This window comes from Staurois parvus, unplaced genomic scaffold (genome assembly GCF_062004578.1).
Source record: "Staurois parvus isolate SC_StPar_1 unplaced genomic scaffold, SC_StPar_1.0 ptg001432l, whole genome shotgun sequence".
NCBI lineage: Eukaryota > Metazoa > Chordata > Amphibia > Anura > Ranidae > Staurois > Staurois parvus.
In genome coordinates, this window is record NW_028319228.1 from 7905920 (window position 1) to 7930279 (window position 24360).

Here is a 24360-nt window from a genome sequence, read left to right on the forward strand (position 1 = left end):
ATTGGCCTGACAAAGGGATTGTTGCCCAAAACTATATATTGAGCCTGGAAGGCAGGGCTCTGGTTGTGTGCATCAACTAATTATTGCAGGTGCTAGCGATCCTTCTTTAAAGTTTATATATATACATATATATATATATATATATACATATTATTACAGGTACTTATATAGTGCTTTCCATTTACACAGCACTTTACATATAGTGTACATTCACATCAGTCCCTAACCCTCAAGGAGCATACAATCCAAGGTCTCTAACTCACATTCATACATACACATAGTAGGGCCAAATTAGGCAGGATCCAATTATCCTACCACCAACAGGTCTTTGGAGTGTGGGAGGAAACCGGAGCACCTCGAGAAAATCCACACAGTCACAGGAGAACATGCAAACTCCGTGCAGCTGTGTTTGGGATTCGAACCAAGGACCGTAGTGCTGCCAAGTGGAAGTGCTTACCATTACATATATATATATATATATATATATATATATATATATATATATAAAATCTATATTTATTTCAATTAAATATATGTATTATATTCCATTCTCTCTCTCTATCTCTCTCACTCTATGTATGTATATGTATATATATATATATATCATTTTATTTTTTTATAAAAATGGTTCAGTCTTCAGACTTTTGTTGTTCATGTGAAGCATACAGTTTGCTCAAACACAAGGTTACTTATTTGACTAACATTTAATTTATCAGTACTTCAGCAATGAGCAATAGATGCTGTCCCTGTAATGCTGCATCCCCTTAACTCATGTTGATTTATATTCTCCAGATATTTTATCATACAGAAGGCCCTGGCACTTGGGCTTCTAGAGATCATGTTATCAGCTTACAAATATAGAATATTAGTCCATCTAAAAGGCAAGTCACGCTGTGAGGTTTGACCTGGATGACTGTGAGCTATGCTTCAGCTATTGCATCTGCTGCTGTAAACAAGAGGGAAGGCTATCTGCAGCGTGCAGTGTATGGCGGAGAAGCCATCCTCTGAACTCCTGGGCTGTACTGTTCATTGTAAGTGAGCACTGTGTGTTTACAGTACGTTTATTAGAAATAGTTTTGCTGGAAAGGTTAAATCCACTTAAAAATAGATTACTCCCATTTTGCTTGGAGCACCAAAGCTAGAGTAGCTGTGCTAGCCAGATGGGCAATCATATATTATTACTTTGAAGTTCAGCCATCTGATTATTGTTACTGCTATGTGACTTACTGTATGTTTTGCTTTATTGACTTTTATCAACGTGTGTATATTTTGGGAAGTGTTTTTTGACAAAAAAAATGTAATAACATAAATACTTTCAATATATTTTTTCTCTTGTTCAGAACATCTGCTCTTAGTCACCCTTTATTTAAATAACAGCCTGCTTGGTACAGTGTGTTTTGTCATGGTTTAAACAGCAGATGTTTGGACACACTGAAGGATAAGCACAATGCTGATTTATTTCCCATGGCAAATAGATGGATTTCATACTCTTATATTCACACTATTTGTTCCATGCTTTCTTACTTTTCCTAGAGCTGCTTTATGCTATTATAAATGAAATTCATTAGTAAAAGCGGTGCTTGGAGGTAGCATGTGCTCCGTAAAGCTGCATAGCTTCCATGTATAGCACAGTACACATGTTTTTTGGGATCACTTTCACTTTCATGTCCCTAGCAAGCTAACAGGTTGTCTCTTAAAGTGACACTGTAGGCAAACACCAAATATGTGCTCGACAAACCTAGGAACTGTTGAAAATTTGTAGAAGGGAGAATGAGGGCAAGACAGAGTAGAGGAGTAGGGTTGGGGGATATAGCCGCATGTAGTGGGCCTCACCGCATTAAAAATGTAGTTGTTGTGGAATGTGCCAAAGTAGAACCAATTACTGTGGCACACTTGCAGCTAGCTGAAAAGTTTAATAGCGTGTAAGATATGGTACAAGGGAGGAAATGCCCAGCATCTTCGTGAGAAAAAAATATCCCTGTATCATTGGTGTCACTGGAAGAAAAAAAGGCAGCTACACTGGTGTTACTGGAAGGAAAAAATGTTGCACTGTCTGTTTCAGTTGATTGAAAATATGCTGCTGCTTTGTCAGTGTTAGTCCAAGAAGGACTGCCGTGCCATTCATGTCAATGGAACGAAGGTGGTGAGGAGAGTTGGAATGCTGGAGTCAATGGGTCTCTGGGGTGAACTGAACTAAGGGATCCTGTGTGGCTCTGGGGAGTCTGAAGGACTCTGAGGGAGGTAGGGTGGCTAAGGGACTTTCAGGGGTAGAGGGAAAGTCTGCAACTCAATTGCTCCCACAACCCTCAGATCAGTACTTATCTTTCCAGTTAAACATGCAGAATTGCTAGTGTAGCTGGAAATATAGATATTAAACAAAACAAATAATCTGAAAGCCATGCCGGAGGAAAAAGGACATTTTCACTGCTGTTCACAATATATGTAATCTCTGAAGGGCAAAGCCATACCAGTCCAGTAGAGCAGGGTATGAGCATTTATGGCTGGGGCACAGCCTCTTCTTACCACCACTGGTTCCTTGTTGTTATACACCTCTTAGTATGGTCCCCCATTTGCATATAAACCTGTCTCAGCTCACATCCTCCTCCTCCCAGTGTTTTCCTCCATTTGTAAATACAAATGGTATCCAATAGTTGCAGTATCTCTTGTGAGGCAAAAGGGTGAGTCAAGGTGGACCTCAGGGCACTCCGTCCTCAGTCCCCAGCAGCCACCCATTCTTCCTGCTCTCTCACCCACTTTAAGCTGTTACTGAAGTAAAGACAGACCAGAATCTTCCTTCCAACAGCTATCCCAATCCCCACTCTGCCTACCTGGAATGATGCTGCAGTTGCTTTTGTCAATCACCAGAAGGCTGGAGAATTTAACCCACCTCCCAGAAAGCCAGGAAGATAAGTGAAAAGCCAGCAACTCTAGTCTAAAGCTTGCAAGTTCCCAACTATGGTGGTGGTTTAAAACAATACATGTTAACTCGCTGCAGAGAAGACCTTATGGCACCTCTTCAAGCTGGAAAAACAAATAAATTAAAGTAAAGAAAATAACCCCGCGGTATGGATAGAGGGAGCAGCGTCCTGAAATGTTTCCAGTAGCTCTAGTATAGTGAAAGGACGGATGCCACTCAGACCAGCCCAAGGGTCCGGTATGTGGTATAGTATGGCCTCAGCCACCACTCTGGCCATGTCCACTGATGCATTTTGGCCGGCCCACCATGGGCGGGGTGAAACGCATCAGAGGTTATGGCTGGATCAGAGACTGAAGCCATACTATAACACACACTGGATTCCCTGGGCTGGTCTGAGTGGCGTCCATTCATTCAATATATGTGTTGGAAGACAACATGTTTTTTATATCAGACATTTGTGAATTCTTACTGCATGATTGTCAAAGAACCATTAATCCTATTGCATGTTATCTTGGAGTGTCAAGAAAAGCAAGTATTTACAACAGGGTGTGTGTACCAAAAGGCTTCATACCAAAATCCTGGTCCTGGGAGTTCACACATACCCCCTAGCGGTGGGGCATGGAGATAAGAGAGCCTCAGCCCAGATTCCCTGGTGACACAAAGATTATAAAGACAGATTACATGGCTTCCAGCCAGAAGAAAAAAGCCAGATGTGGAATGGAATATTGACCTTGGGTCATAGCCTTTTTGGCAGTATAGCGGTGGAGACAACGACATACTTCCGGGAGGATGGCTGGGGTAATACTATGCTTACTAATGAATATGGAGGACAGCCCCTTACAAGTTATGGACTGTCGCTCATTGGACAGAGGACTACACCAGGCGGGTCAAGGGTGTGTGTGTGTGTGTGTGAGTGGTGCCCGAGAGTGCTTAAATACAATTCTGGCCATGGTGGCTTCCTCTTTGTTCATTTTTTCTACCTGGGACCCAGCTAAATGATACTCAGGTTTGAGGACGAACTTATGGAACGTATCTTCTTTGCTTCTATTTCTATATACTCTGTAATATTGGTTTAGATTTCTCTGTTAGTGTTTTGCTTCCTTTGTAAATAAATAACACTGCTTCTTTGAGCATTGTGTTTATTATTATAGCTAATATTGCAGTATATTACGTCCATCAATATTGTCAGAGCTAAGATATATATACTAATTATAGGGACCGACAAGATAGTACATAATTTTATTATAAATAGAAGGGAAATCCAGAAAAAAACAACCCCATAATATTTATTTCAATATGTTTACTGTTTTACTTGTCAAATAATTTCTAATGGTTCAGCCAACCTCATGACAGCCAGACAAGTGTCACATGCATGAATAGTTCATCTTGCAGGTTCAACAGATTGGCTTCCTATGCCACTGTGCCACTTTCAGCCTCCTTATTGGAGAGTGAGTTAGCATCAGCACATCTGTGCAGTGAACAGGGAGCTGACTTATCAGAGATCCTAATGCAGGAAGTAGTGGAATGATCCAGAAGAAGAGTGCATATCACAAAAATAGCTGACCAAAATTTTAATTCACTTGACACAATAAAGTGGTTGTAAAGGTTGAAGGTTTTGTTATCTTCATGTATTCTATTCATGAAGGTAAAAAAACCTTCTGTTTTCTGCTCCCCCCACAGCCTCCCTCATACTCACCTGAACCCCCTCTCGATCTAGAAATGTGGAAGGGAGCCTCGGCTGTCCCAGGTCTCTTTCTCCTCATTGGCTTAGAACACAGCCAGTGAGCCAATGAGCAGAGGGTGGGGACGGGGCCGAGCCACAACTCCAGTACGCACCTGTGCCCCTATAGCAAGCAGATTGCTATTGGGGTCACTGGTCAAGGGGAAGGAGACAGGAGCACCAGCAGGGGACCAAAGAAGATGAGGATCAGGGCTACGCTGTGCACAGAACAGGTAAGTATAACATGTTTTTTGTGAAAAAAACACAAAAACCTTTAATATCACTATATAACTATAGACAAACAGTATATATACAACCATTTAGCTGCATGCGTGAAGTATCACTTTAGATAAAAGGCTTCACCAGCATTTCACTGTATTGTCTGTTTATGTCTTCCTGGAAAATTAAACTACCGGTAACTTACTTGCACTTTTAACTAAGTATTTATTAAAACTGGAGCAGTCATCGGTTTCCTGTAAGAAGAAGCAAGGAAAAATATTAAACCTAATTTGATAGTGTAAGGACTTTAACTTTGTACTCTTTTTGTTTGCTTTACTTTTCAAAATTCAGCTATTTGGTTAATATTTTAATGACATTTGTATTTGCATTAATATGCTCTATGAATTTGATTAAATTGAGTTAAATGAGATCTAAACCCAATCATTGAAATCCCATTAACAGGTGTTTGCAATACTTTTAAATCTGCAGCTTCATTAAAATAATATCCGGTGATCCTGTCATAAAGGTCCCTTGCTTTTATAATATGTCATAATATGACATCTGTTTCCCAGCTGTGCTGCTGGGTTTTTACTCTGTCACATGAGCCCTTGGATGAGACTACAAGCAGTCTCATTCAAGCAGTGACCACCAGACGGCCTCCTGGATCCATATCCTGCTTCCTGGATGACTTTTCCTCCTGGCTACTCTTCTTCCTCTCCTCTGAGCTACCCACCATCATCCTTGGGGATTTTAACATCCCTGTCAACCTCGACAACCCAGACACATCCCATCTCCTCTACTTAACCTCCTCCTTTGCACTTGCACAGTGCATACAATCCAACACCCACTCCAGTGGTAATATCCTTGATCTCGTCTTCTCCAACCGCTGCGCTCCCCACAACCTCACTAACACCCCCTTCCCTCTCTCTGACCACAACCTGATTACCTTCTCTATCTCCTCGTCCTCCAACGCCTACCCCTCCCAATGTCAAACTACTACCAGCCGTAACCTCCGCAACCTTAACCCTGCCCCCCTCCACTCTGCAGCTGATCACTCCACGACAGCATCCTCCCCCTGTCCTGCCCCGACTTGGCTTTGACTGCCTACAACAACGCGCTGTCAACAGCCCTTGACTCACTAGCACCTTTAACGCAACATCAGACCCCGACCGCTGCAGCCCTGGCAGACTGATCACACCAAAACCCTCAAACGACACACAGTCGTGCCCTGGAGCGACTATGGCGCAAAACCAAATCCCAACAAGCCTTCACCCGATACAAATCTGCCTTCCACACCTACACCTTCTCCCTCCACGCAGCCAAACAAGCCTACTTCCTGACCCTCATCAAGGCCCTCTCCTCCAATCCTCGCCGACTTTTCTCCACCTTCAACTCTCTCCACCCCCACCTCCACCCAGCACCTCTCTCACTGCCCTTGAGATTGCCAATCACTTCAAAAACAAGATTGACACAATTCGCAAGGACATCACCACAACTCACACGCCCTCTCAACCCGTCCCCTCTCAAACAGCTACCCCCTCATCCCCCCTCTCCCTCGACATAACCCGCAGGGACTTCATCGCTGCTCCAACTCCCTCCAACCCAATTCCCCCTCACTCAACTAGCCCCTCATCACCCCTCTCCCACAGCCCCACCACTGCTCTGACCTCCACTTCCACCCCACCCTACATTCCTCATACTGAAGCCCCCCCAACACTCCGCACCTTTGACCTTACTACCATCAAGGAAGTCTCTAAGATCCTCTCTGATGCCCGCCTCACCACCTGCCCCCTCGACCCTATCCCCTCACAACTCCTACGACCTCCTTCCCCCTCCATCCTACGCTCCCTCACCCACATCTTTAATCTCTCCCTCTCCTCCGCCTCTTTCCCCTCCCCTCTGAAACATGCACACATCACCCCCATACTTAAAAAGCCCTCCCTGGACCCCAATGACCCGAACAACCTCAGACCCATCTCCCTGCTCCCATTTACATCTAAACTCCTCGAGCGCCTAGTCTACACCCGCCTAAGCTCTTACCTCAATGACAACAACCTCCTCGATCCCCTACAGTCCGGCTTCCGTCCCCTACACTCCACCGAAACTGCCTTACTCAAACTCTCCAACGACCTGCTAACCGCCAAAGCTAATGGCCACTATTCAGTGCTCCTAATCCTTGACCTCTCTGCGGCCTTCGACACAGTCGACCACCCCCTCCTCCTCAAACTACACTCCCTCGGCCTCAGAGATTCTGCTCTCTCCTGGCTCTCATCCTACCTGTCACAACGCTCTTTCAGCGTTACCTATAATGCTACCACCTCCCCCTCACTCCCCCTCTCTGTTGGGGTCCCTCAAGGCTCTGTCCTCGGGCCCCTTCTGTTCTCCATCTACACCTCCTCCCTTGGCCAACTCATACACTCTCACGGCTTCAACTACCACCTCTTTGCCGACGACACACAAATCTATCTCTCAACCCCCCACCTCACCCCCTCGGTCTCTGCCCGAATCACACACCTACTGAGCAACATATCAGACTGGATGTCGCTCCATTTCCTTAAACTGAACCTCTCCAAAACCGAGTTTCTTGTCTTCCCCCCAGCCCGGACACCACCCCCCATTGACTTCTTCGTCACATCCAACAACTCCACCATCAAACCCGCCCCGCAGGCCAGAGTACTGGGTGTCATTCTGGACTCCAACCTATCCTTCCAGCCCCAAGTCCAATCTTTAACAAACTCGTGCAGACTCCACCTCCGCAACATCGGCAAAATACGCACGTTCCTAACCCCAGAAACCACTAATCAGCTCATCCACTCCCTCATCATATCACGACTCTATTACTGCAACTCCCTCCTCACTGGCCTGCCTCGCCGCTGGCTATCCCCGCTTCAGTCAATCCTGAATACAGCAGCCAGACTCATTCACCTTTCCAACCGCTCCATCTCCGCCACCCCCCTCTGCCAATCCCTCCACTGGCTTCCGATTGCGCAACGGATCAAATTCAAAATCCTAACATTGACGTACAAAGCTGTCCACCATACTGCCCCGAACTACATCTCTGACCTAATATCCAAGTACCGCCCAGCACGCACACTCCGCTCCTCACAAAACCTCCTTCTCTCTAGTTCCCTGATCTCCTCCTCCCATGCCCGCCTCCAGGACTTCTCCAGGGTGTCACCCATCCTCTAGAACACCCTGCCCCAACCCATCAGATTATCACCTACTCTCCTCTCCTTTAGGCGCACCCTGAAAACCCATCTCTTCAGGGAAGCCTACCCCACCCCCTGCTAACTTGCCGACCTCCTCCACTCTTCCTACCACTCCATCCCCCACAGCTATCTCCTCCTGTGCCACCATCCCCTCCCTCCTAGATTGTAAGCTCGAAAGAGCAGGGCCCTCGATCCCCTCATGTTTTGCATTGTATTGGTATTGTTCTGCCACATGTTCTGTCCCCCTTTGTAATTTACAGCGCTGAGCGAACTAATGGCGCTTTATAAATACTGTATAATAATAATAATTCAGGAAGCAGCTCCAGAGCAATGATGTGCAGACGATGCTGGAGCAAGTGTATATAGACAGGAAGTAGCTGAAATAGTTTAGAGAAGATCTTAGGCTGGTGTGACTTTAAAATACATTTTTTAAGTTTTAGTTTTGGATGAAGTAGGCAAAAGTCAAACCTTTTAGCAAGTTTTTCTTGCTGTCTTTGTCCCCAGTGGAAATATTTACCCTTCTATTTGTCCTTATGAACATTGTCACCAAGACAGAAAGTGATGGGAAGTATAAAAAAAGCAAAAGGTAAAGGAAAGTCTTCCAACAGGCACATCTGTTCCTGAGACAACTCTGTAAACTGGAAATGTTGTTTTCCTTTCATCTCCTGTTGCATCTTCAGAACATGAAATGAAGGCTAATCTCCTCCTGGCAATAATCTAATAGGGTGTTTAACCCTAAAACCTAAAATAAAATGGCAACATCATATCAAAATGGAGGTATTGTGGCACAATCTATCCCATGTGTGGCACTTAACAAGACCCCCTTAAGCCGGCCATAGACTTTCGGCTGGTTCAGCAGGAAATAGCGAAGATTCAAACCATGTACGTGCAGGCTGAATATACCCAAGTTAATTGATTGATCACAAAATTGTGTAGCACTAAAAAACACGAAGTATAAAAATAACAATTCTTAATTGCAAAATTCATGTATATATTCCTTCTGAACATGTGATTCATTCTAAAATTTTAATATATATATATATATATATATATATATATATATATATATATATAATTTAAATATATATATATATATATATATATATATATATATATATTAAAAAAATATAAAAACACTATGCATTTCCTTTACACTTTTTGTCTTGCCATTTACGGACAACTCCAGAGTACAATTTAGATTGTGTTCTAGTAGCATTAATTAAACACTACAACATTCAGCTGAAGTAAGAGCTAACTTCTATTAACACTGCCACGCTTCTATTCAAGTTTGCTAATGAAAAGTCGATTAAAACAAATTCATTTGTTTGCACTTCATCATTGCTAGTGATTATCATTATAATACATGATTATACTACATTAACACTTTATTGTTGTCATGGATCCTCTCTGACTACTGGATAAAACAAAACTAACGTTTTACTATTCATTACAAGCAAAGATGAAAAGGATGCTTAATATTTATAGCTTACAAACAAGTAATTATTTAAGATTCAAGATAGAAGTTATATTGAATGTAAGATATAATCTGCTTCATAAATAGGACTTTCTCTAATAGAACTCACTCATTAAGAAATGTAAGCATTATCTCTTAAAAGAGTTTTATGTTCCTAGTGTATTATGGGCATTTAACAAGCTTTGGAAATTGAATGCGTTATCAATAGCTTAACACAACTGAAAGTCATGCAAGATGTACTTTCAAAAATAAATCTAATAGCCAGCCTTATTTATTTGTGGAACAGCCATGCGATTAGTCTTTCTTTCAAAGCAAGTCATGTTAATATATGATTCCTTGGTTAATTACAAAAGTAGATTGATTGATAATAAAACACAGAGATGAAAGGTCATTCATGTCAAGTCATCCAATGGGCGTATATATTTATCTTCACAGAATTAGTAATAAAATTCTCAAGATATATATTAGGCACAACAGCACAACCACACTATATTGTAATTTTGCTTTAAAATGTTCAGTAAGTCATAGTTCTCTTGCTCAGGGTGTTAATACAGTAAAAACAACTCTCAATGTATAAAGATATTACAGACATAGAGCATGTCCAGATAAATATGGGGATATTGAATAGATCATTGTTTCCCAGGTTTTGGTCAGTTGTCTACAACCATCAAAGCCTTTGCTGTGTCGAAGTATTACCCATATTATCAAGGCCAGATTTACTATTAGGCACAGTAGTCCTGTACCTATAGATGGCTGAGGGAAAGTTTTCTCTTCCTGGGTATCCTGCTACAATTTACTTTTCTGCCTGAGAAAATAAATGTAGCTGGTATGTAGATCTCCTAACAACATTCTAAGCCATGTAAAGACCAGTTGTAGAAGAAATATAGGGGTCTTGTTTTCAGTGCCAAAATGAAGTGCCTACAGGATGCTAAAATGAAGCCTTGGGTATTATTGATAAAAGGTCCACCCATACAACCCTTAATGCAAACAAAAACCATCGTGACAGCATGTGAAAAGTGTTCTATTCACAAACAAAAACAATACCAAAGAAAGAATTGTCAAAAATTATAGCACTCCAATGTTGTTTCTATACTTACTGCATTGCTAAAGTATGTATCTAAAGCCAAAACTCTTTTTTTGTTTTGGATAGAAAGATATTCAGCCAGCTTCTTCAACACCTGTAAAGCAAAAAAAAATCTAGTCCACATTTTAATATGAGTTTTGCATTAATATTATGGTGTTGATTTACTAAAACTGGAGAGTGCAAAATCTGGTGCATCTGGGTATGGTAGCCAATCAGCTTCTAATTTCAGCTTGTTCAAGTAAGCTTAGACAAAAAAAACTGGAAGCTGATTGGTTTCTATGTAGAACTGCACCACATTTTGCACTTTCTAGTTTTAGTAAATCAACCCCTATGAGTTATGCTTAATACTGAGTACCATTTCATAACTTTACTTATTTTCTTGATATATATTGTAGCTTTAGAATTCTAATGTTGTTAATATATTTATTCTAGCGTACTTATAATGGCTTCATTAAAAAAAAAGATATATTTTTCAAATACATGGCCATTGTTCTTCACAATTTCATTAAATTGTGTCCATTTCAGTCCATCCAAGACATCCTATTGAATATAGTTTTGCATGATCTTGTGCACATTAATTCTTATGAAAACATCCTATGTACTGTATATAGACCTTAAACCCAATGTATTTTTACGGTCTGTTTTTATTTGATCACTTTTACAAACACAAGTTTTTATTTGTTTGTGAACATAATACTCTCTAGTAGAACTATTCTAAAGATAAACTACTATTCTACAAACATGGTAAAATTTCCTTTTGTATCATGATTTCTCTTGCAGATAGACACAATAATAATTTTCATATATGTTTAGATACATACAATTATTTATATTGGTAAGGGCTGGTTCACACCAGATGCAGCCCAGTGCATTTTTATTGTGCAAAGGCCCTAGTTCATTCTCCAAAGGCCCTAGTTCACACCAGTGCAGACACCAGTGCAGTGCATTCCAATGCAGCCAACAAAACTAGAACATGTTTTTTCTATGTGGAACGCATCCGAAACGCAGCAAAATGCATAAAAAATGCTCTGGAACACACATCCTAAATTGCGATGAAGAAAAAAAAAAAGAGGGGGAAAATGCACTGGAACACACATACTAAATTGAGATGAAAAAAAGAGGGGAAAATGCACTGGAACACATAAAAACACAACAAAATACATAAAAAAATACATAACAATGCACCTGCGGAAATGCATCTGGAAATCAGAAATCGTGGTGTGAACTGGCCCTAAATGAGGTTTTTATTTGACCTAGATTTGATGAAGAGGGCTTTGTAGAATTCCAAGACACCCTGACTACTTTATGGACTTTATTAATAAAATACTGTATAATATATAAACTATATAATAAATACCTTTTGAGAGGCACTGTTTTGCCTGCATATCTGGGACATTACAAAAACCATTAGAGGCTCTGGTGTACCAGAGAACAGCCTGAGAATTACCCTTAAAACACAGAAGACACCAAAATAAATCAGAAACTCCACTTCTCTTGAGATTTTTATTTTGTCTGTTAGGTTGGCTGTACACTATACAATTTTCTGTCCAATTTCTGCCCAATTTCCTTTAGATTTACCTTCAACTATGTAGTGCAAGGGCTTACCTAATTGGATACCATTAAGAGTGTTGTTTAGGTTGACCTCATATTATATGGTTTTTGGTAAATCTAAAGCAACATTCTCAAGAAAATTGTATAATGTATGGCTAGTCTTAGTTATGGGCCAATCTGATGGGGTTTGATACACAGACATGTTTAGCGAACATGGCCAAAAATCAACCAATTACTACCCTTAATGTGAATCCAATTGAATTAATTGGGAGGAAATTATTGAAAATTAGTTTTTTCCATTGTCAAAATTGATAGGCAAGAGATTGTCAAACAAAAGGCATGAGAAAATGGGCACTAAAAAATGTTTAAAAAAATACAGTTTGGCAGAGTTCAGCTCTTTTGATAAGGCTTAAAGTGAAACATTGAAAATAAAAAATTCCTTTAAATAACATGCTTTGGGGATGCCTTAAACCTGTCTGTGAAGTGACACACCTGTAGTATGTAGTAAAGCAAAGGAGAAAAAAAAATACCATTGATCGCTAAATTACATTTCCCAGCCAGCTTCATTCACTTTGTCAACAAAGTAATTTACTAGGTCAATAGGCAAGGGATTGTCAAAAAGGAGCATAAGGAAGATGGGTCCCGTGGAACAAGTACCAATGTAAAACTGGAGAGTGCAAAATCAGGCTCACTTCTGCATAGAAACCAATCAGCTTCCAGGTTTTATTGCCAAAGCTTAATTGAACAAGCTGAGGTTAGAAGCTGATTGGTTTCTATGCAGAAATGAGTCTGAGTTTTTGCTGTCCAACTTTATTAAATAAACTCCACAGTTCTTTTAAATAACATGCTTGAGGGATGTTTTAAACCTGCACATGAAATGATGCACCTGTATGACGCAGTAAAGCAAAAGTGACATTTCCAAACAAAAAATATACAATTTAAATTGCTGATAAATAACATTTCCTGGCCACAGCCCTCTGTTTGTACAAAGCAGCCAGGATTCCTCTCAATATCTATACTAGACCCTTATCCTAAATTGGGTCTGGTATGGACTGAAAGGAGGAACCCAATGTAAAACCCAGGAGGAACCCAATGTTTTTTATCCATCAATTGCTAGTAGGCAAGTGGCCAGCCCACACAGTGTCCTTGGTTGATAGAAAGCAAGTGGTGTACTTCATTCTGGGATAAATTTACTAAAACTGGAGCACTCAGAATCTGGTGTTGCTGTGCATAGTAGCCAATTTGCTTCTAACTTCCGCTTGTTAAATAAATTTTTGATAATTAAACCTGTAAGCTGATTGGTTTCTATTCAGAGCTGCACAACATTTTGCACTCTCCGGTTTTAGTAAATCTATGTGTCTGCTTGCATCCTAGCAGCCAAAGACGTAGCCTGTTTGGAGAACCATGAACAGGTACAATTTCATTGCAAACCTTGTATCACAGAGAATTTCCCTACTGTCTGTCCCCCTCTGTTGCTTGTAATTGTTACCACACTCATGGTGAGTAAAGGGAACTCTTCTAAATGGGACACAGATGACAAAAGGGGAAGGAAAACATATATAATTTAACAATTACTTTTTCGATTCAAAATGAAAAAGAAAAACATTTAGGCTTTTAGATACAGTTTTATACAAAGCTGCTACATGGTCGACTCAAAGCTCTATTAGTGCACCACAAAGCAGAATGGGGAAATCTTCCATAACTTCCCTTTGCAGCTCCCAAAGAAAGTCAGGGATGGAATGCTGATCAATACCTGAAAGGGGGAGCACAGAGCAGCTTTAATAAAATTCCACAGTTAGTAACCATTACTGCAGGTTCTGACTCCCGTAAGTAGTAGGTACGGGTATTTCAAAAGATCAGTTGTAAGTGTGCACAAATACAAGAAAAATACTAGACACCAGGAAGATAGAAAGCAAGTTTAACCCTACTTGCTAAATAAATCCCCACTATGCTACTGAATGAAAGTCCAAGGTGTTTTTCTTAGGGGCTGCTGTATAATTTATTCTTTTTTTTTTTCTTCATTGGAAAATATAGTATAACATATTATTTCTTTTTTGACATTGGCCTTTCATCTTGACAAAGAATATAAGTCTATATTTTTGCTTTGGTGTTGTCACACCTTTTAAAATAGATTCTGTTGTTTATTGTCATCGTTGATATACACTTCCTTTCCAGTTTTAGAAGAAGTGAAAGGTTGCAGATGTTTTTCATTGTTGATTTTCTTTACCTTGTACCCTTTTTTCATTATCAACTTCTAGTGGCATACTGACAAGAGTGGAATTTATTACCAGGCCTTGCTTCTAAGAGACCTGTAGGGTATTTCTGCCTAATAAGTTGCCATGGGTCAAGCAGCTGAACGTCATATTACAGAGAGCACAGACATGTATACTTCTAGTAATAAAAAGTATATAGTTTGCTTCTGTCCTCTTTTTCAGTCAGAGGGCAGGAGCACATACCATACTTAGGGGAAGGAGAAAGGTCATGCTGGAATAATTTTGCCTCAGTAGTGACTTAATGGGGTGGTGTAGGGCATTTTAAACATTGCTGGGTCAAAGAGGGTCCAGAATAAAATCTTGCATCAAAACCTGAAGGAAAAAATGTTATACGCCTGTTAGCTTTTCAACTTGTTCCATGAAACCGCTGATACATGGATCAAAATTTGGATGGTTCAGCAGGGATCGGCTGAGATTCAATCCCTGCATGGGCAGGCTGACTGTACCCAAGTCATTCCATTGATGAACTTGGGTACAGCCAGCCTGTCAGAATTTTTGACATCTGTCAGTGTATAAGGGCCCTGCCAATTATTAATTCTGCTTAATTCTCTCTTTAATACGCGGAGAGGTGTGAATCTCCTGCGGGGATGTTCCGGGCTGTGGCTCAGGCTGACGCCACCCCAGCCCTGTCATCCGCAGCGCGGGCACGGGAAGTTCCCACGCTTGTGGATGTCCCTTGACAAAGAGAAGCGTGGGCCGTGTCCAGTGGGTGTGCCTCATTGCCAGGCGACAAGGCACACCAGCTCCGGCCTGCCCCGGTTGCCAAGACGACCGGAGAGCGTCCTGCATCAGCTTAAGAAGCTGATGCCGTGCGCTCCGGTCACCTTCTCCACTGCACAGCCATCGAGGGAGCCCAGCTGCAGCGGGACCCTCGTGGCTAGACTCTGCAAAGACCCCAGCCTGGGGGAGATTGCCTGCCAGCTGCCTGAGACCCCATCTCAAAGGGGGGAGATTGCCTGCCAGCTGCCTGAGACCCCAGCACAGGGGGGAGAGTGCCTGCCAGCTTCCTGAGACCCCAGAATAGGGGGGAGATTGCCTGCCAGCTGCCTGAGACCCCAGCATAGGGGGGAGATTGCCTGCCAGCTGCCCAAGACCCCCAGCTCAAAGGGGAGAGACCACTTGCCTATTTCTGACCCCAACAGGTACCTGTATCTTACTTTCTATCCCTAGGAGACCAAGCAACCTGTCGGATCCGTGAGCATATGCTTTCCCCTGTTTTACCTGAACTGTTCCTGGGATTACCCCCTATCCCTTCTGTTGGATTACAATCTGCTACAGAGACTTTTCCTGCGCTCTTGGTACTGGACTACAAGTGTTTTAGCCCCTCCTTGCTGTCCCCCTACTGATGAGGTCACCCTCCCTGCAATTTCTCCATTGAGTGACTGTCATTTTTTGTCTCAATAAAGCTGTTTGCGTTGGCCACCTGCTCTGTGTGTTATGTCCTGCCTAACCTCCGTCACAACATCCAATTACTGGCAAAACACAATAGCGCTGCGGGAGCCATGAGTGATTTTCAAGTGATTTTCTTTCTTTAGTGGAAGTGGAAGGAAATTAAATCTATGGCCAGCCTTAGGTTGTAAGTTGCTGCTTCTACTGTATATTCTGGAAAAAAAAAATCTTTATTAATCTTAAGGGGAAACTGTAAGGTTTGGGGTAAATGTTATAGTTTTTAAACTTTTATGGGGTTTTTTGCCATCTGGAAGATTAGAGCGAAGAAGAAAAGCAAAGAAAAGCTAAAACAGAACCCAATATAGTGTGGTGTAGTTCTATATACACAGGAAAAATGTGAATCTCTCAAAAGGCTAGTACTGCAGAGTGTCTCTTTTCATTGTCTATAGCAAAGCCTTCAGCACTAATGGAAGTGTTATGGCACACCTTATCTGAAGAAGTAACCGATAATCTTGAAATGCATTATATGGTGTTTAATCTAACAAAATGAACCCTTTCTGAAAACATGAGCTCTCCTAACATATTTCATTGGCATGTAAACTTACCATTACTGGGCACCTATGCAGGACAAGCCTTTTGGGATTTTTCACAGATTTCCCTAATCAAATGTTTAACCTGATGTTGTATATATGTTATATGGTTTAAACATTCATTCCATACATGGCTTGTGTGAATTACACTCCTTTTGTCTCCTTATACGATTAGCAGAAATCAGACTTGCATGTACAGCCTAAGCCTGGGATACAGGAAGGCTTTTCCAGGACATAGGGATTGATACCTACACTTTGACACTGATATTACCTAAGAACCTGGGGCATAACTACAGATCATGAGGCCCCATAGAAAAATGTTGATGGGGCCTCCTAGCCACTTCCATTGATCCAAACATACAGTATCTATATTGGAGACAGGTAGCAGTATAGCTGTCAGAATAATCAAGACATTACCAGGGACCAGTGCTGTGGACAAAAGTGGTCAGGTAATAGGGGATATCAGTACAAGTAGATTATAATGGTTTAGTAGCTAACTACTCTGTCCTCAGTACCTTCTTAGTGTTTTTCAGTATTTTAGATCTCGTGGCCTCAGTGTAAATTCTAAGCCCTTTCACCCTATCCACTACTACAGCAAGCAAGTGCTGAAAGAGGTGGTATAGTATTCAGTATAAAGGAAAAAACCCAGAGTTGTGGTAGCAGTTTTGCAAAAAAGGTAACTAGTTGCATGATCAGACAGAGAGCAACTGTAACTTGCAGTTTACTAAAACTTTGCACAGTTAGAATCAACAATGCAAAATGGTTAAGGATGGCAAAAACATGTATATAGTGCAGAATAGTGAAGGCTGCACACACATATAAAAGCTGCACAAACACGCACTCTTCATAACAGTGTCTCTGTGACTCAATCAACATGTGACTGCATAGCAGTCTCTATGTGACTCTATAACAATAGAGAGCAGGGGCGGACTGACCATTTGGAAACTCGGCACTGCCCAAGGGCCCAGGGTCAGTAGGGGGCCCCATGAGATGCCCCTGGTACCTTTTTCATAGGCTTTTTTGAGTTTGGGCAAGGACACAGAGGCCCTATGATCCCCTATTGCCCAGGGGCCCCCGTGAGTTGTCAGTCCGCCCATGATAGAGAGTCATACTGAGAATCACTTCTTCAGTAAAACAGTTCAGAACACAGCTACTTGAGATTATTCTCATAAAGAGTGCCCCTCACAGTGAAGTCTTCACAATAGCTGGGTCTTCTGTAAAAGATGTGTGGTATCAGGCTCCAGCCCCACTGCCCCCACATCGATTCTGACAGTAGAGGACTTCTCACATGGCTGCAGATCACTTTCCCAGTTACCCCTGCCACATCAAGTGTGTTTTTTTTTTCTGAGCTGCTGAGGGTAGGAAACTAAAGAATATATACTTCCTGGGCATATCCAATAACCCAGGGAGTTGTGGGAAAATGACTTAAAGAGGCTTGAGCCAGCATCTGAGCATGTTGAGTAAATGGGCATTCTGCTACAGCCATAATAATGACCATCACAGTATTTTATATTATGACCTAATTGTTAGTACTCTGCACACAATTACTCTATAACACTTATACAAACCTTTTTAAACTATGCGTTTTGCAGAACTATTAACAAAAATCCCTTTTTAACTGAGGAGGCGCTCTGGGATTTCTACAGCTTGGAGAAGACTGTGTTAGGCATGCAGAGTTAATTTCAGTGCTGGTTGGGATGACCAGACATTCCAAGGGCAATACATTTACACTACTAAAAGAACTAAATACATTTTCCTTACTGCAAGGCCTGAAAAGAGGATCTTTGACTAGTGACAATTATTCTGAAGTCTGTTCCTGTACACTGGGGGTCAATTCTTTTTAATTGGAATTGTCACGTGGGGTACAGGGTCAGTCTCAATAGTAACACTTGTAATCCTTAATAGACAGTGGTTAAACTATGATTGATATATTTTATCTTCACATGAACACAGCCCCCCTAGCAAGCCCTTTTTTCACCGCCAGGCCCCATAGCAGCTGCATGAGCTGCTATAGCTATTGGTATGCCATTGCTTACGTACAGTCATGGCCAAAATTGTTGGCACCCTTGATATTTTTCCTGAAAATCAAGTATTTCACACAAAAAAGGTATTGCATTAACACATGTTTTGCTATACACATGTTTATTCCCTTTGTATGTATTGGAACAAATATAAAACAGAGGCAGAAAAGCAAATATGACATAATGTCACACAAAACCCCAAAAATGGGCTGGACAAAAGTATTGGCACCCTTAACTTAATATTTGGTTGCACACCCTTTGGAAAACATAACTGAAATCAGTCGCTTCCTATAACCATCAATAAGCTTCTGACACCTCTCACCCGGAATTTTGGACCACTCTTCCTTTGCAAACAGCTCCAGGTCTCTCTTATTGGAAGGACACCTTTTCCCAACAGCAATTTTAAGATCTCTCCACAGGTGTTCAATGGGATTTAGATCTGGGCTCATTGCTGGCCACTTCAGAACTCTCCAGCGCTTCTTTGCCATCCATTTCTGAGTGCTTTTTGACGTATGTTTGGGGTCATTGTCCTGCTGGAAGACCCAGGATCTTGGACGCAAACCCAGCTTTCTGACACTGGGCCCTACAGTGCGACCCAAAATCCTTTGGTAATCCTCAGATTTCATGATGCCTTGCACACAGTCAAGGCACCCAGTGCCAGAGGCAGCAAAACAACCCCAAAACATCATTGAACCTCCACCATATTTTACCGTAGGTACTGTGTTTTGTTCTTTGTAGGCCTCATTCCGTTTTCGGTAAACAGTAGAATGATGTGCTTTACCGAAAAGCTCTATCTTGGTCTCATCTGTCCACAAGACGTTTTCCCAGAAGGCTTTTGGCTTACTCAAGTACATTTTGGCAAACTGTAGTCTTGCTTTTTTATGTCTCTGTGTCAGCAGTGGGGTCCTCCTGGGTCTCCTGCCATAGCGTTTCATTTCATTTAAATGTCGACGGATAGTTCGCGCTGACACTGATGCTCCCTGAGCCTGCAGGACAGCTTGAATGTCTTTGGAACATGTTTGGGGCTGCTTATCCACCATCCGGACTATTCTGCGTTGCAATCTTTCATCAATTTTCCTCATCCGTCCACGACCAGGGAGATTAGCTACAGTGCCATGGGTTGCAAACTTCTTGATAATGTTGCGCACTGTGGACAAAGGCAAATCTAGTTCTCTGGAGATGGACTTGTAACCTTGAGATTGTTGATATTTTGCCACAATTTTGGTTCTCAGGTCCTCAGACAGTTCTCGTCTCCTCTTTCTGTTGTCCATGCTTAGTGTGGCACAGACAGACACACAATGCAAAGGTTAAGTGAACGTCTCTCCTTTTTATCTGCTTTCAGGTGTGATTTCTATATTGCCCACACCTGTTACTTGCCCCAGGTGAGTTTACAGGAGCATCACATGCTTGTAACATTCTTATTTATCCGCAGTTGTGAAAGGGTGCCAATACTTTTGTCCAGCCCATTTTTGGAGGTTTGTGTGACATTATGTCGAATTTGCTTTCTTTCCTCCCTTTTTTTGTTTTGTCCCAATACACACAAAGGGAATAAACATGTGTATAGCAAAACATGTGTTAATGCAATACGTTTCGTGAGAAATACATGATTTCCTGGAGAAATATCAAGGGTGCCAACAATTTCGGCCATGACTGTATGTTTTAGACCAGGACAGTTTCACTTTAACTGGTTTGCATATCTCTCTTTACTAGATATAATGTTGAATGAGAGCATGGAAACAAAAGTAACTACCTTATTTAAGACATGTGCCAATATATCTAACCTTGACAAAGAGAAAAATTGATGGAATGGAGTAACGTGTATTGCTTGCAGCTACATGGGGAAAACAAACATTACAACACTTTGCAATTTCTCAATCCATGAGTACCTTTGTAACCGCAGGATAAGAATAAGATAAAAAAAGAAAGCTGTAAATCTCCACAGATATGTGAACAGAAATAGAAAACATATGGTTGAGAACATTGTCAAATTCTGTTTGATTTAACCTTAAGGAAAATATGATTAGGGAATAAAACGCCATCAGTAAGTACACATTGATGACTATGATATGGTTATGAAGTTTATTCCACACATGGCTTATGTGCATTACATTGCTTAATGCTGAATACATTTTGTAAATAAAATCATGTAACAAATATAAATTTAATATTGAATGTCCATACAGGTAAATGGTCTGAAATTAATTTTTTCCCACAATGCAATTCTTTCTTTCTTTCTTTCTTTCTTTCTTTCTTTCTTTCTTTCTTTCTTTCTTTCTTTCTTTCTTTCTTTCTCACTGAGTGAGACTCAGATGAAGTTTAGTAGCAGTAGGTATTTGGCAAATGTTTTATAGAGGCCACTCTACATTACAAAATGCAGCACCAACCCCCTGACTGGTCCCGCTGTTTTGTCCTAGGTTCTAGTCCCTTCCGGGTTCACAGGCAGTTAGACACACATCACTTGCACAGTCTCTCATAATAACCAGGCAGTGGGTGTCTTTTTATTTTTTTTTATTGCTGTTAAACTTGGATAGGGAGCAGGGAAGCTTTAGAATTCTCCAGAACTTAGTGCATAATCTATTTGGAGGACTCTCTCTCTATTCTGTCTACTCTCCTACAGGGGCACCCAACCTCTTAGCAGACACTAGAGGCATAAACATTTCTGGGATTCCCAGCAGGGCAAATCCCCATTATAGCAGCACTACGCACAGTCACACAAGGAGTTAAACAGCAGACAGTCACTGGAATCCCATTTTGGGGTTTCTACTTACTGTGTCTCCAGATACTTGGATACATCCTGTTCAATACTAGCTAGACACTGACAAACTCCAGGTTTGGAACCTCAGTGTACCCCCTTGACTTGGATCAAAAAAATTGTTTCCAGGAACAATAGCCCACCCCAGCTCCTCCTGAGTGGGGACCTCAATCAACTCTATGCAGTAGGCCCCCCAACTCCCTCTAAGCTGGGACCTTGATTAGCTCTTTGCAGGCTTCAGCTAACCCGCCAAGAAGGGCAGCAGCCCTTCAAACTGAATTCTCCTCCTGCAGGACAAAGAACCATACTGCTCAGACTATTTATGGTCTCTCTCTCCACCTTCTGGGCACACCTACCCAGGAATTGGCTAGAGTCCAATAAATATCCAACTTCAGGGTCTCTTCCAGCTCACTACATTCTAGAACCTACTAGAAAGTAGGGGGAAGTAGTTGAGCCTGCAGCCTGTGAGACCCAGAACAGCCAAAAAGAATAACAGTCTGCTCCACTGGCTACAGAGGAGCCAAAAAGATTTAATCTACCTTGACCTCATAAGTAACCTACTCTAGGAGGGTGCCACAAAAATGTAAATATCCTTTTTTTGTTACTTTGTGTTAAAATGCCATTCTAGTTAAAGTGATTCTAAAGGCATTTAAAAAACAAACATGTCTATACTTACTTGCTCTGTGCAGTGGTTTTGCACTGAGCAGCCCTCTTCTCGGGTCCCCCACCAGCGCTCCTGGCCCCTCCCTCCTGTTGCGTGCCCCCACAGCAAGCAGCTTCCTATGGGGGCACCTAAGCATGCGCACTCCCCATACACACGGAGCAGTGGCTGGGTCCCACCCCCTCTCTATTCTCATTGGCTCACTGGCTGTTATTGACAGCAGTGGGAACCAATGTCTCCTGCTGCTGTCTCAGCCAATGAGGAGAGTGAGTCCTGGGACAGTCAAGACTCCAGTGCACATCGCTGGATTGAGAGGGGGCTTAGATAAGTATTATGCCTGAAGGTAAAAAACCTTCTATGCGTGAAGGTAAAAAGCCTTGAGCCTTTACAAGCACTTTAAATCTTCAGCCAGCTGTGATTTTCTATAACTGGCAAATAAATGGTTGTTGTACAGACATCTCCCAAAAATGTCCTGGCCATGGGATTGCCTCAGTCCTAAGGCTATTCTTTTATTACAATACTGGGATCAATCATGTTACTATAGCAGAAGACCGTTCCACTTAGCACTCAGTAAGTGGGAAAAGGCTGCAAAAATTAGAGAGTGAAAGAAATCTGTATGTGAGCTCCAATGCAATTGGCAGGTAGGACTCTACAATGAAGTTTGCTAAAGTCCTTAGAATGTATTTAAGTTATCAGGGTTGTTTTTTTCCCAGCAAAGGTGGAGTTACACTTTAAAGATGAACTCCAGGCAAACAACTAAATATGCGATTGAAACATACATATGGAAACTGCTTTACTTGCGGCCAGGCGCAGCCTTACCACACCACTTAGCCAGCCCAGTATCCTGACTTCTCTTCACTGCAGTTAAGCACCAGATTTGCTTCACTACCCTTTCCCAAGCCTGTGATATGACAGTGAAAGATCAACAGACAGAGGGTCACCCCTCTGTTTTTCATTGTTATAATGTTCCTTGTCAGCACATGTGTGTGTTCAGAACACTTAACTGGCCCCAAGTGCTGCCCCTCCCTCTCCCAGTCTGAGTGCTGCTGTACAACAGGCTAAAATGTAATCAAATTCGGATATGTATATTAAGGTTATTGGAAAAATATATAATTTTTAAATAAATATGTTAGTGTATTCATAGTAATTTTTTTATAACTGTCTGGAGTTAGTCTTACAGGAAAACATTTACCCACTTTACCAGTTACAATTAGCATTGTGATCCTACAGGTACCAGTTGATGCCTTATGTCTGCATGCAAACGACTTTTCTGTCTCTACATGAAAATACAATATATAGCTGCATTAGACAGTTTTTATATCTGATGGTTTTAAATGATAACTATATTCTATATAACTTAAAGCCAATTGACCCCCATCAATATTATGTATATGCTGGTATGAATAAGCACATATTTGTATGAGACGCGTCAACATACAGCTTGTTTGTTCCTGTACTGTACTTTCTATTATGGATTATTGAATACTCTTCATTTGGAATAAGTTCCGCAGTGCTGTGCAACCAGTATCTTCTTATTTCTGCATGTATATGCCGGGCAAAGGCTGATTTGTTGGGCAGTATTTCACTTCTCATCAGAGACAACAGGCTGTGCGCTCCTACATACAGTATGCATAGAATTTTGTCTATAGTTTACAAATGAGAGGCTACCCGCATGCAAGCCTTGAAACTTCTTCTTCTGTACAATATCTTTGAGTCAGTGACATCACAGGAAAATCTGACAGCCACTCCTCTAAACTTCTATGCATGCTTAAGGGTTCTTTCACACTGGTGATAATGCTTACTACCCTCTGAAAAGCAACCCACAGTAGACTGCTTTTCAGAGTCTTGAATAGCAGCAGCTGGCAGGCAGTCATGGTGCCTGTTTTACTTTTTTACTTAAAGCGGAGCTCCACCTAAAAGGTGAAGTGTTCCGCTTTAAGCCTTTGTCCCCAGCTCTCCATTAATGATTGGCACCTTTGGGGAGTGGGTACCCGAATTTGATAGGTACCCACTCCCATTTCTGCTGCGATCGCCTAGACAATCAGAAGCGGAAGATGTCCGCCTACCCTTCCTCCCTGTAGTCTTCTGGGACACGTGACAGGTCCCAGAAGACTACGGGGCCATTCACAAAGTGCAGCGCTTCTTACGCTTGCGCAGTGGGCACCCGGCTGTGGAGCCACAAACTGTCACAATCCTCTGCATTGTATAAAAAAGCTGTTTGATCCTGTCTTCTCTGATCCTTTGCCTCTTTTGCTGTCCCCAGTCCATCTGGCAGCAGCAGTGGCAAGTCTGCACATGCTCTATTTGGTATGTATTGCTGAAGATGCCGGCGCCAGGGAGAGAAGATGACCGGTGAAACCAGTGGTTGTGAGGACACCCCTGGACCGAGGGACAGGTAAGTGTCTGTATTTTAGTCAGCAGCTACAGTTTTTGTAGCTGCTGACTTTTATTTTTTTTTTTCCAGGTGGAACTCCGCTTTAATGACTGAATGGCAAGTTAA

At 41.8% G+C, this 24360-nt stretch overlaps 1 protein-coding gene across 2 annotated transcripts in view; it reads left to right on the forward strand.

Annotated features, from left to right (window-relative positions):
• Window positions 1-898: 898 nt before the first annotated feature.
• LRRC2 (leucine rich repeat containing 2) overlaps window positions 899-24360 on the forward strand; it is a 294583-nt gene continuing 271121 nt past the window's right edge. The window contains exons 1-2 of one of the 2 annotated variants that reach the window (XM_089662155.1): window positions 904-1031; window positions 24124-24255. The gene's annotated coding sequence lies outside the window, so the exon portion shown is untranslated. Of the gene's footprint in view, window positions 1032-24123; window positions 24256-24360 lie in introns of both variants that reach the window. The other variant, XM_089662154.1, reaches the window with a different exon arrangement.